Below are 13,565 nucleotides of genomic sequence, written 5' to 3'. Positions count from 1 at the left end.
ATGATGAGGATGGATGTACTTGATGACTTTAAAGAAACAAACAGGAGTGATTAAGATGTCCTCCTCGCACCTGGGGTACCTGGGTTGGATTACTGGCTCTGGGCTGTGACTCAGCTTCCTGCCAGTGCAGACTGAGAGAGGAAGAGGTGACAGCAGACTTGGTTGCATTTGGTTGTGATCACAGACAGTGCTCAACTCAGGTGAGTGTCTAAAGCAGGTGTGCATAGATGGAGAAGAGGAACACAGAAACCAATCAGAAGGAGCTCCAGGAAGACTGAGTCTGTCACTATGGAGGAAGATGACAGAGGTTGTATGTCTCCAAGTGTAAAACAGAGGTGGTGGTATTGAAAAACATGTAAAACACACCTCAAAAGATTAAGAATGTCAAAATTGTATTGTCCCCCCCAAATTTTTAATTCAATTTATTCTAAGAACCTTAGAGTTACTCATGTGCTATACCCATAATGGGTTGAGTTGAAAATATATGCAAGGGCCATGAGCCATTTTTTCCTGTACTAACGCTATTTTCTTTTCAAAGATTGCCAGGTTATATTGAAACACAACATGTTACATGTGTCTCCGAATTCCATCTCATGGGTTTCTCAGAGATGACAGAACTGCAGCCCCGCCTCTTTGGGCTGTTCCTGTCCATGCACCTGGTCACGGTGCTTGGGAACCTGCTCATCATCCTTGCTGTCAGCTCAGACTCCCACCTCCACTCCCCCATGTACTTTTTCCTCTGCAACCTGTCCTTGGCTGATGTGGGTTTCACCTCCACCACGGTTCCCAAGATGATTGTGGACATCCACACTCACAGCACAGCCATCTCCTATGTGGGCTGCCTGACACAGATTTCTCTCTCAATTATCTGTGGATGCATGGATGCTTTGCTTCTGACCATGATGGCCTATGACTGGTTTGTTGCCATCTGTCACCCCCTGCATTACCAGGCCATCATGAATCCTGGCCGCTGTGGCTTCTTAGTTTTGGTGTCCTTTGGGGCCAGCCTTCTGTATTCCCTGCTGCAGAACTTGATGGTCTTAAGGGATTCCTGCTTTAAGAAAGTGGAAATTTCTAATTTCTTCTGTGAGCCTACTCAGCTTCTCAGCCTCACTCCCTCCAACTCCTTCACCAACGACGTATTCACATATCGTGTTGGCATCATCTATGGTTTTCTCCCTATCACAGGGAACCTCCTCTCTTACTATAAAGTTGTGTCCTCCATTCTGAGAATCCCCTCAGCAGGTGGGAAGTACAAAGCCTTCTCTACCTGTGGCTCTCACGTGTCAGTCGTTTGCTTATTTTATGGAACAGGCCTTGGAGTCTATCTCAGTTTAACTTTCTCACTTTCTCCAGGGGAGGGTGCCTGGACTTCAGTGGTGTACACTCTGGTCACCCCCATGCTCAACCCCTTTATCTACAGCCTGAGGAACAGGGACTTGAAGAGAGCCATACAGAAGCTCCTCAGCAACACAGCCTAATTTCTGTCCTTGTGCCATGCGTTTGGACTGCAGGTTGAAAAAGGAAGCAAAACTAAGCATCTAGAAGTACAAGTCTCACCTCTAACTACATGATGTATGAGGCTCTCATCTCCCTAAATTTTGTGTCTGAATATTGCTTCTTTTGCCCTTTTGAATGGAGAGTATTACAGATTTTTTATACATCTTAACCATTGCATGCCTGAATCCTACTTTACCTCTGCAGAACTCTCTGTGGTTTTTTATCAATGATCCAGGAATCCTGGTCAAATGAACAACCCTTTCTGCATTTTTCAAGTTTACATCTTTTCCGTAATTCTTCTGTAGGTTTCATCACATTTTGAATCTATCTAACTTATTTGTGCTGGTTTTCAGTGTGGACCCCTATCACTGCTCCTTTTTTTAGGGAACCATCAGGGTTGTTCACCTAACCTCAGGCCTGGGTCCTGCCACCAGAGATTCTGATTTTTTGACTTCTGTGAAGACTGAAGTGAAATTTATTTGGAAGGCAGAGTTACACACACACATGGGGGGTGGGGGGGTTAGAGATAGGGAGATCTTTTATCCACTTGCTCACTCCCCAAATGGCTGCAATGGCCAGGCCTAAGCCAGGGTCAGGAGCTTCTTCTAGGTCACCCCTATGAGTGGCAGGGGCCTACACACTTGGTGACCCTCCTTTGCTTTCCCAGGTGCATTAGCAGGGAGCTGGAACAGAAGTGGAGCAGCCAGGATTTGAACTGGCACCCATATGGGATGCCAGGGCTGTAGGCAGCAGCTTAACCCACTTTGCCACAGCTCCAGCCCTTGACAAGAAAATTTTTAAGGTACCCTAGAGATAATCTGGAAAGTCTGCAGTGTTTTAGGAGCTTCATTGTATGTGATAAGTCAATTCTCCTTTGCTGCTTTCAGGATTCTCTGTTTTTTTCTGCAACATGGAAATTTTGATTATCATTTGGCTTAGTGGTAGTCCTTTGGATTTATTTTAATGGAAGTTAACTGAGCTTTTATAATGTGTATATGGACTTCTTGAAATGTAGGAAGCTCCAAATAGGAGTCACTGTTTCTTAAAAATGGGTCTCTCTCATACTCCATTTCTTTATTCTTATTGTGTAATTTCCATAAGGCATATGGAATATAGGGCATATCTCCTTATGGTATCCCATACATCCCTCTAGTTTTATTCACTTTTCTTCATTATTTTTCTTTTGTTCCTGTGTGGGGAGCAACTGAGACTACACTGAGTTACTGGAACTAGGACGAATTCTATGCATCTGCTCTCCCACAATATGGCACTGGGGAGGAGCAAACAACTACGCAGCTGCCTCATCAGTTTGATAAGCTGCAGGAGCTGATCTGGCTCCTGATTGGAGGAGAGCAGCGTGCTCGGCATGTGGGTAGCAGAGTTGGGATTGGTGGAAGAGGACTATAGAGGAGAGAAACAACATGCACCAGGAACATCCAGATAACATCTGAGTAGCCCCCAAGAGAGCCGGCCGGCGGTGTGCCACTCCTCTGCGGAAGCGGGGATAGCGGCGGGGGGTGCCGCCCCTCCACGGAGGTGGAGGGGCTGGCAGCCAACCCAGGAAGGACCAGTAGCAAACCCGGGAAGGGCCGAGCAGACAAAAGAACAGCGCAGGGTCCTGTGTCATTCCTCCGCGAATGGGGGAGCGACATTCCTGTGACTAGATAATTTCAAATAAAAAAAATCTGAATCTAAACATGAAAATACTGATTACTGGAGGTTGGGAGTCATGGAATAAGTTTAAGTGTTTTGGATGAAAAAATAAGGGAAAAGGCCAGCACTGTGGCACAGCGAGTAAAGCTGCTGCCTGCAACACTGGCATCCCACATGGGTGCCAGTTTCAGCCCTGGCTGCTCCACTTCCAGTCCAGCCCCCTCCTAATGCACCTGGGAAAGCAGTGGAGGTGGGCCCATGTGCTTGGGCCCCTGTGCCCATATGGGAGATCTGAAAGAAGCTCCTGAATCCTGCTTTGGCCTGACCCAGCTCCAGCCATTGTAGCCATTTGGGAAGCCAACCAGTGAATGGAAGATCTCTCTCTCTCTGTCTCTGTCTCTCTCTTTCTTCCTCTTTATGTTAACTCTTTCAAATAAATAAATAGTCTTTATAATAATTGGGGAAGATGGGTGTGGTTCACTGTAACAAAGACATTACTATGTGATGTAATAGGGGACATAGGATGAGGGGTATATGCGGACTCTATGTATTACTACCTCACAATTTTTTGTATGTTTAAAACTATTCTGACACAACGTGCTAAAAGTTATATAACTGTTAGTAAATAAATTATTTGAAAAGTCCAAAAGTTCACTGATTCTTTGTTGTACTTGAACCTGCTGTTGAACACTGTATAGAATGTTCCAACTTAGTTATTGTATTCTTTATCCCCACAATTTCTTTTTTATAGTTTCTTACCTTTATTTTCATTTATTCCTTTTTTTCTGGTTGCACAGTTGATCTCTTTGTGTCATCTTTTAGCTAGCTTACAATCTTTGAGATGATTATTTTGAATTTGTTGTTTAAAAATCAAATACCTCCAATCTTTAGTTTTTTTTTTAAAAGATTTTATTTATTTGACAAGTAGAGTTACAGACAGTGAGAGAGAAAGAGACAGGTCTTCCTTCTGTTGGTTCACTCCCCTGATGGCTGCAAGTGCTGGAGCTGAACCAATCTGACTCCAGGAGCCAGGTGCTTCTTCCCGGTCTCCCATGTGGGTGCAGGGGCCCAAGCACTTGGGCCATTTTCTACTGCTCTCCAAGGCCACAGCCGAGAGCTAGATCCGAAGAGGGGCAACCGGAACAAGAACCGGTGCCCATATGGGATGCCAGCACCACAGGTGGAGGACTAACCTAGTGCACCACAATGCTGGCCCCTCTCCGTATCTTTAAAGAGGGTTTAGTAACTTATTTCTGGTGAAGCAATTTGTTCCTTTGGGTTACATTTCCCAGTTTCTATGCATTCTTTTTGTTCTCTGGTTAGATGTGATCATTGGGGAAAACATCTGCCCCAAGTTTTCTGGACTGGATTCCTACAGGGAAAGACCTTCATGGAGATTATTGGGGATTCTCAAACCTTTGCGGGGAGGCATCTTCTCTGGGCTGTGTGTGAGTTTATAGTTGTTGTCAAGAGCACATCATTGTCTCTGCCTGGAGTCTTGCTTCTGGTACTGAAGTTGCTCTGGGAGGATAACTAGGTGTTTTCCATAGTTCTCAGTGGCTCCTAATCTGGTACCCATAGGCCACTGCCATTTCCATTAGAACTCCAAGTCAGGCAAGGTATAACGTACTTCCTCAGGTAGCCCCTGAGAGGACAACACATTTTCTCTTTCCCTTCCAAGACAGATGCTAGGAGTTGGGGGGTTTCTGCTTATCCTGAGATGGTGTTTCTGGCACTGGCAGGGCCTTAGCTGACAAACACAAAGAATGCTGTCATGCACTGTGAGGTAGTTCCTTTTGGCTTTGTGCTCCTCTGGGCATGATGTAAAGCCTTAACTGGCTTGTGGAGCTCTTACAGAGAATTTAGTCCATGGATGTTGTTAAGTCAGGTGAAATGAAGACCTTGGACTGACTTCCTATTCCTTTGTCTTACTGATATCAGCATGGCCAACCTTGTATTTTGTTAACCACTAATGAATTGAGGATACTCATTAAAAAATCTAAAGAAAATACATTCTGGAGCAAAATGAACACTACATGATGCACAAAAATCATACACTACTGGAATCACTTGTGAATTTTGCCACAAAATGTGATGTTGGGAGATTCTGGTGGATAAAGAGAAACCAGGATCACCTCTATGGACTAGTTGGCTGGTGATACATCATGAAGCAGTATGGGTGGAAACTTTATCAGTACAAACAGAGACAGTTATCCTGCAGGATAATCTGAGAGCATGACGATTTGATGGGGGTTCAGCTGAAAGGCAGCTGGGTCATTGCATAACCTTGGTGCATACAGATGTTAGCACTTAAAGTGTTCAAGATCACATGAGCATCAGTATCAGCCTGTGCTTTTAGACTTTCAGAATTCTGCTCCCAGGGGTGGGCATTTAACACAGCGATGCCTGAATCCTGTACTGAGGTACTAGATTTGTGTTCCATCTCTGCTTCTTCAATCCACTTCCTGCAAATGCACTTGATGGGAGGCAGCAGATGATGGCTCAAGTATTTGGGTTCCTTCTACTTATGTGGGAGACCCATACTAACTTCTATGCCTTGGGTTAGTCCTGGCCCTGCCCTAGCTATTGGGGGAACCTGGGGAGTAGACTACAAGATGGGTTTTATCATTGTCTGATAATTTATCATTATCTTACCTTTGTCTCTCTCTCCCTTGCAGATAAATAAAACGGAATGAAAAATTTTAAAAGGACTGCTGGTCCCAGTCCAGGAAAAATCATAGATGTGTATCCATTACCAGACTCTTCTGTTTTGGGAGGTCAAGGCCCAACTGTGTCCTGAACAGTCCTGAGGAGACAGCCTCAGCCCTCACTACTCACTGGGCATGGAACGGAAATGCATTCTCACTTGCCTGTCATGGGCTGCAGCAAGAGAGCCCTACCCAGTGAATTTTGTGGGACACAGAGGCTGCAGGAGGGATTGCTGGGATCATTGTTCCCTCATATGTGGGCCAGCAGGGTAGTTTGGATAGCTAGATGGATGAGTTCCAAATTTTATAATCCAGGTGACAAGAACCAGTGGAAATTCTGCTTTCTTTTTACCCTGGTTCCTCACAGAGTGACTCAGTGCATTTACACAACTATTTACCATACAACAGGAACAATAGAAGATATTTTATACATATGCAATCTTTTAAATTTCATGGAAATGTATATTTTTTTTTATCTTTTATTTAATGAATATAAATTTCCAAAGTACGACTCATGGGTTACAATGGCTCCCCCCCCATACCATCCCTCCCACCCACAACCCTCCCCTTTCCCACTCCCTCTCCCCTTCCATTCACATCAAGATTCATTTTCGATTATCTTAATATACAGAAGATCAGCTTAGTATACCTTAAGTATTATGAACATTTCTTTTAATTGCATTTTTTCTTTTTTTCCCCAGATTTATTTATTTATATGAAAGGCAGAGTTACAGAGAGGCAGAGGCAGAGGCAGAGAGAGGTCAGTCTCCAAATGGCTGCAATGGCCAGAGTTGTGCTGATCCGAAGCCAGGAGCCAGGAGCTTCCTCTGGGTCTCCCATGTGGGTACAGGGGCCCAGGCACTTGGGCCATCTTCCACTGCTTTCCCAGGCATTAGCAGAGAGCTGGATGGGAAGTGGAGCAGCCAGGACTTGAACCAGTGCCATTTGGGATGCTGGCACTGCAGGTGGCAGTTTTACCCACTACGCCACAGTGCTGGCCCCTTGATTACATTTTTTTCTAAAAAATTTTTGAAATAGCCTTTGTATTTTTTTTTGCTACTTCTAAAGTACTGAGGTGTGCTACCAAATAAACATGGGCGCATCAATAATTTATGTCAATGTAATTTGATAGGAGACACTCTTAGACATACTCATTCAAATTAGTAAGAAGCCATAAGTTGCCAAGACACAAAATACCAACCCAAGCAAGTGCTTAGGAAATGAACATAGGAAGCTTGTCTATAGAGACTAATGAGGACCTAGAATCAGATTCTTGGCAAAGAAGAGTGAATTCTCCTTAGATACCACCCTTAATACAATGAATTTACAGACATAACAATCATGCACTGAGTTGTGGAATTCAAAATAGAAGTCTGAAATTTACATAAAGATCATGTAACTTAGCAGCAGCAAGGAGCACAGGCAAGCTTTTGCTCTGAAAAGTTTCCAGGTACACTTAACTTTTCCTTTTCCATTAATATCAGCAAGCCCTCAGAGACTGGGATAACATGGACCATGGCTAATGAGGAGCTCTGTGCACTGAGCCCCCAGGGTCTTCCAAGTATAAATAATGAGCCAGCACCTTTAGACCTTGACTTTGCCAGTGGAATTCTAGTAGCTCCATGCTGATTCCTACCACGGAGAGCATCAGCATCAGGAGGGCACGGCCTGACTGTCCCCTTTCCAGTCCCAAGTAAAGGATGCAAGTCTCCATGCACTCCCTGAAGAAGAGGAGCAGAGGAGCCATCACCCTTGGTCATGCTTCAGAGACTCAGCGCAGCCCGGCAAGTGCTCAGGGTCACAGTGAAAGGATCTGGGAATGTCGGGACCATTGTTTCCTCATCATTAGGATGAAGTGATTGCTGTGAAAGACAGACGGGAAGCAACCGACAGGCTACGTTTCAACTCAGGAAGTTGTGAGGTTTATGTTCTTGGTTCTCAAGGGACTCAGACTGTTTTTTTTTTTCTCTCACGCTGACTGTTCTTGCCACCAGCATCTCCTTCATGATGGCAGCAAATGAATCTGTAGAAGTTATCCCTGAACACCCCAACATGAACATGAGTTTCAGGATGAGGATATCAGTAACCAAAGCATCACAGGCCTTAAGTGCCACTGTCTGAACTCTACATCCTTAGTAGCTTGTTTCATTTCATCACATAGCCCACATTTTTATTTTATAGAGGAGGAGAGGGGCTAGGCTCTCATGGAATTCACATCAGGTTGTCAGGTAGAAGCAGCAGCGGGCAATTCTGAATCAGGTGGTCTGATTTCAGATGCAAGGAACATGGCCTGTATTCCCCTTTGACGACCCAAGCAGTCATTTCCCTTTTCTGTCTTTCCAGGGAGAGACCTCCTGTTTGCTGTGCTCTTCCTTTGGGGTTTCTTTGTAGACCATGGTGGGCAGCAGCCAGGGAAGGGTGCTGAGTTCAAAGGCAAAGATCACAAATGGGGCCAGTGCCATCGCTCACTTGGTTAATCCTCCACCTGTGGGGCCAGCATCCCATATGTGCACTGGGTCCTAGTCCTGTTTGCTCCTCTTCCAGTCCAGCTCTCTGCTGTGGCCCGGGAGGGCAGTGGAGGATGGCCCAAGTGCTTGGGCTCCTGCACCCAATTGGGAGACCAGGGAGAAGCACCTGGCTCTTGGTTTTGGATCAGCACAGTGCCAGCTGCAGCAGCTATTTGGGTAGTGAACCAATGGAAGGAAGCCCTTTCCCTCTGTCTCTCACTTACACTGTCTATAACTCTACCTGTCAAAATTTAAAAAAAGATCACAGATGAACAGGCACAGGGTAACTCAGGGAAGATCTCCCTCTTGAGAGAGCTCACTTCAGCTTTCAATTTCCTCCAGTTCTTGTTAATCTTGCCACTTAATGTCAATATGAGACATTAAGATGAGCAGTTAGGTCCCATTTCTCCTGCAGAATCTGTGAAGAGATTGACAACCAACTTCAAAGGTACCTGATGTTGTAACTTAGGGAACTCTGCTTAATACATTCTGATGATAAGGAGTTAATGGAGCTGCTACAGATCTAGAGTCCAGGCAGTTTTGAATCCTGTCTAATCCACTGATTATTCCTATGCATAGAGGATGTTTCCAGGATCTTTGACACGGGCATTGTCATCTGTGTTGATACCTCATTAAGTAATGAATGGGTTTATACAAGCTTCATACATGATGTATATGCAATAGATGAATCAAAAGTGGACAAAAGAAATTTTAGATATTGTTATTACCATTTTAAGATTGATCTTCATTTCACTCACTAAAATATAAGCTGCTTGACCCTGTTCATTCCTATTTCTGTGCCAGGACTTGTTACTGCTTTCCTTGTATGAGAACTTCAAAACATTCATGGAAAAATGGAATAAAAAATTTGAATTTGGCCCCAATTTTTTAAAAATCATGACAAGTTTTTCATAATATACATTTTCCACATATTATGACAAGATTTTTATATCCCAAAGTTAATTTATTAAAATTAATTGATACTTTTAATAATTCCATTCCTACAAAACCTTTTAGAGTACAAATATACCCTCGCAAACATATAAGCAGTGTATTTCGGGAATAATGGCATTCCTTTTTTTTTTTTTTTTGATTCTTCAGACCCTATTATTTGCTTGGCACAGAAGAGGCATAGAAAATCTGTTTCCTTTTAATTTAATTTTTTATTTGACAGGTAGAGTTAGAGACAGAGAGAAAGGTCTTCCTTCCATTGGTTCACCCCCCAAATGGCTGCCACGGCCAGCGCTGCACTGATCCGAAGCCAGGAGCCAGGTGCTTCTTCCTGGTCTCCCATGTGGGTGCAGGGCAAAAGCACTTGGGCCATCCTCCACTGCCTTCCTGGGCCACAGCTGAGAGCTGAACTGGAAGAGGAGCAGCTGGACTAGAAACCGGCGCTCATATGGGATGCTGGCTCCACAGGCAGAGGATTAACCAAGTGAGCTGCGGCGCCGCCCCTCACCCCCAAAAATCTCTGTTTCATATTGAGTAGAGCCTCCCTTGGCTCACAAAATCTGTCTTTCAAATAAAAAATTTAAAAATGAATCATGAAAAAGCCATAAGAAGATTGAATTCACCACTGTCAAGAATTTATTATGGGGGATAGCACTGCAGTGTAGCAGGTAAAAGCCACTGCCTGCAGTTCTGGAATCCCATATGTGAGCTGGTTTGAGTTCAGGCTGTTCCACTTCTGATCCAGCTCTCTGCTATGGCCTGGGAATGCAGTAGAAGATGGCCTAAGTGCTTGGGCCCTTGCACCCACACAAGAGACCCAGAAAAAGCTCTAGGCTCCTGGCTTTGGATCGAGACAGCTCCGGCCCTTGTAGACATCTGGGGAGGAACTGGTGGATGGAAGACCTCTCTCTTTTTTTTTCTCTCTCTGCCTCTGCCTCTCTATAACTTTGCCTTTCAAATAAACAATAAATCTTTTAAAAAATTGTCTTGCACCAAAATTTTTCTCTTTAGTTCAATTATTCTAAGAACATTAGAGTAAAAGCATGTGTTATACACGTAACTGGTTGAACTGAAAATATGTGCATGTGCTGATTGCCTGTTTGTGTGCTTCCTTTTACCAACACTTTTTTTTTTTAGTAGGATTAGGGTATATTGAAACACAAAATATCACACGTGTCACAGAATTCTATCTCATGGGCTTCTCAGAGGATCCAGAAGGGCAGCCCTTCCTCTTTGTGCTGGTCCTGTCCATGTACCTGGTCATGGTGCTTAGGAACCTGCTCATCACCCTGGTCATCATCTCAGACGCCCACCTCCACATGCCCATGTACTTCTTCCTCTGCAACCTCTCCTTTGCTGATGTGGGTTTCACTTCCACCACGGTTCCCAAGATGATTGTGGACATCCACACTCACATCACAGTCATCTCCTATGTGGGCTGCCTGACACAGATGTCTCTCTCGATTATCTGTGGATGCATGGATGCTTTGCTTTTGACCATGATGGCCTATGACCGGTTTGTTGCCATCTGTCACCCCCTGCATTACCAGGTCATCATGATCCCCTGCCGCTGTGGCTTCTGGGTTTCAGTGTCTTTTGTGTTCAGCCTTTTGGATTCCCTGCTGCACAGTTTGATGGTCTTGAAAGTTACCTGCTTCATGGATGTTGAAATTTCTAATTTCTTCTGTGACCCTTCTCAACTCAGTTTTGCCTGCTCTGACTCCTTCACCAGTGACATAGTCAGGTATCTTGTTGGCATCATATATGGTTTTTTCCCTATCTCAGGGATCTTCTTCTCTTACTATAAAATCATTTCTTCCATTCTGAGAGTCCCATCACCAGGTGGGATGTACAGAGCCTTCTCCACCTGTGGCTCTCACCTGTCAGTCATTTGCTTATTTTATGGAAGCTCCATTGGGGTGTATTTCAGTTCAGCTTTCTCAGTGTCTCCTGAAAAGGGTGCCTTGGCCTCAGTGGTGTACACTGTGGTCACCCCCATGCTCAACCCCTTTATCTACAGCCTGAGGAACAGGGGCATTAAGAGGGCCTTGTGGAGGCTCCTCAGGAAAACAGGCTTATCTCAGTCCCTGTGCCATACGTCTGGACTCTTGGTGGGAACTGCAGCAAAATGAAGCTCTAGACCTCCAAATCTCACTTTTCTCCATACATGATGTGTGAGGCTGGTGCTCTCCAGATTTTGTGTCTGGTTATTGTTTCTTTTGGTCTTTTTAATGAGACATATTATAGATTTTTTATACATTACCAGAGGCTTGGAGAGATGAAGGGATATTTTTGGATAAAAATAAGAGAATTTGGTTGTGGATGAATAATTATGACAAAGTTAGTAATGAATGAGCTTTAATACAAGAAATGATGAATTGGGTGTAGGGGAATTCTTCGTATGACTACCTCACAATTTATGTTGTATAAATTTAAACCTATTCTGAAAAAAGATGTTGAAAATATACAACTGTCAATAAAACTTATTTGAAAAGTTAAAAAAGCCACTGATTCCTCTTGATACTCTGCTGCTGAACACTCCACTGAATATCCCAATAAAGTTATTGTATTCTTCAACTTCTATATTTCTGCTCATTTTTTTCTTTTAGAGTTTATGTCTCTGTATTTTTATTACCATTTTGCTAATTCATTATTTTCCTGATTGCTTTGTTTCTATCTGTGTTATCTGTTAGCATACTTGTTAGCTGTCACAAAACACACTGAACACTGGAGTAAGGGAAAGGGTTTATTGTGGAAAACTCAGTAGACTGGAGGGAAGGGAGAAAGAAGGATGAGAGAGAGAGAGTATGAGAGAGAGAGAGATAGTGGAGAGGAGCTAGTGAGGAGAGAAGATAGAGCAGAGAGAAGAGAGACGAGAGGAGAGCAGAGAGCAGGAGAGGAGAGCCAAGAGAGAGCAGCCAAGAGAGCCATATGTTCAAGAACAGGTCCTTTTAAAACTTTGCCTGAAGGAGGGCAGGGAAGCAGGAGCAGTGAATCCCATTAGTATGGGGGTGCAGCTTGACAACAGAGGTTGGGCCATGTGGCCACCTGGCTTCCAGCAATGGTGGTGGGAGCTAGAGCTTGGGATGTAAATCAGGGTATAGATCGTGCCATGGATAAAACTGCACCAGTTTCCTAACAATACTGATAATCTTTAAGTATTTTGAGTTTACTGTGGGATGATCAAATATCTTTATTCCTTTAGAAAGATGTAGTACTTTATCTCTGGAGATGCAGTTTGCTAATTTTATTAGGTGATATTTCCCTGTTTCCATGCATTCTTACTCTCCATGGATATTGGAGCAATGGGGAAAAAAGCATCTCCCAGTCCTTATGGATGGGCTTCCAACATGGAAATATCTTCACAACAGAATGTCTAGGGATTGTGGGTGACACCCAAAACTTCCCTGGGTTTCTGTGTGTGTGATTTGTGCAGTTAGAGGTTAGCCTTTGTTCTCCAGAGCTCAGCATCTCTTCCTCCCCCTAGTGTCTGTTTGTGGTACTGCATTTCCTCTGAGGGCTGTAAGGAGGTGCCTTCCTTTGTTCTCTACAGCCAGTACCATTCAATGCCATTACCATTCCAGCTCCAACGCTGGAAAGGTATGAACCAGTTCCTCAGGCAGCCATGAGAAGACAGAACTTTGGAAGAACACTCCACCTTCTCTTTCCCTTCCCTGAGAGATTAGAACTCCCTTCCAGCAGGGGGAAGTTTTCTCCTCATTCTGGTACACTGTTTCTGGGACAGGGAGCTCTGTAGTGGGAAAATGCAACAAACGTATTTTGATACACTTCTCCCTGGCTTTGCACTCAGCTAGAGTGATATAATTTCTTAACTAGTTTGTAGAGTTCTAACAAAGGTAATTTGGTCCAAAATGTTGGTAAATCCAATCTCAATGGGAGAAATGAGCCGTAGAGTTTCCTATTCCATCACCTTCTTGATATCACTTATCTCCAAACTATACTGCATTAAAGACTTAATGACATGGTAACACACATTAAAATACCTAAGGAAAATACATTCTGGTGTACAGTGATCACTTACTTGGAGAGCAAACATCAGAGGCCACTGTACTGGCAGCATTTGTTGAATGCTCACAGCTGTTTGTGACATCATAGGGAGATTCTGCTGGTAGAAGAGAAATCATGGTTATTTCTTTGGACTACATGACCGATGATACACCATGGAGCAGTGTGGTAGAAACTGTATAACTACACAATGCAGAGATACACCCACCCAACTGAGAGT

General features: G+C 43.9%; 1 long non-coding RNA gene across 2 annotated transcripts in view; it reads right to left on the bottom strand.

The window, feature by feature from the left end:
* LOC138845732 (uncharacterized) overlaps window positions 1-13,565 on the bottom strand; it is a 30,817-nt gene that overhangs the window by 1,750 nt on the left and 15,502 nt on the right. For both annotated transcript variants that reach the window (XR_011382914.1, XR_011382913.1), the window contains exon 2: window positions 13,362-13,442. This is a non-coding gene — a long non-coding RNA (uncharacterized lncRNA). The remainder of the gene's footprint in view (window positions 1-13,361; window positions 13,443-13,565) is intronic.

The sequence above is a fragment of the Oryctolagus cuniculus genome, chromosome 16 (assembly GCF_964237555.1).
Source record: "Oryctolagus cuniculus chromosome 16, mOryCun1.1, whole genome shotgun sequence".
NCBI classification, from domain to species: domain Eukaryota; kingdom Metazoa; phylum Chordata; class Mammalia; order Lagomorpha; family Leporidae; genus Oryctolagus; species Oryctolagus cuniculus.
The sequence above is the reverse complement of the archived record's forward strand: the minus strand, read 5'-3'. Positions and strand labels throughout refer to the sequence as shown.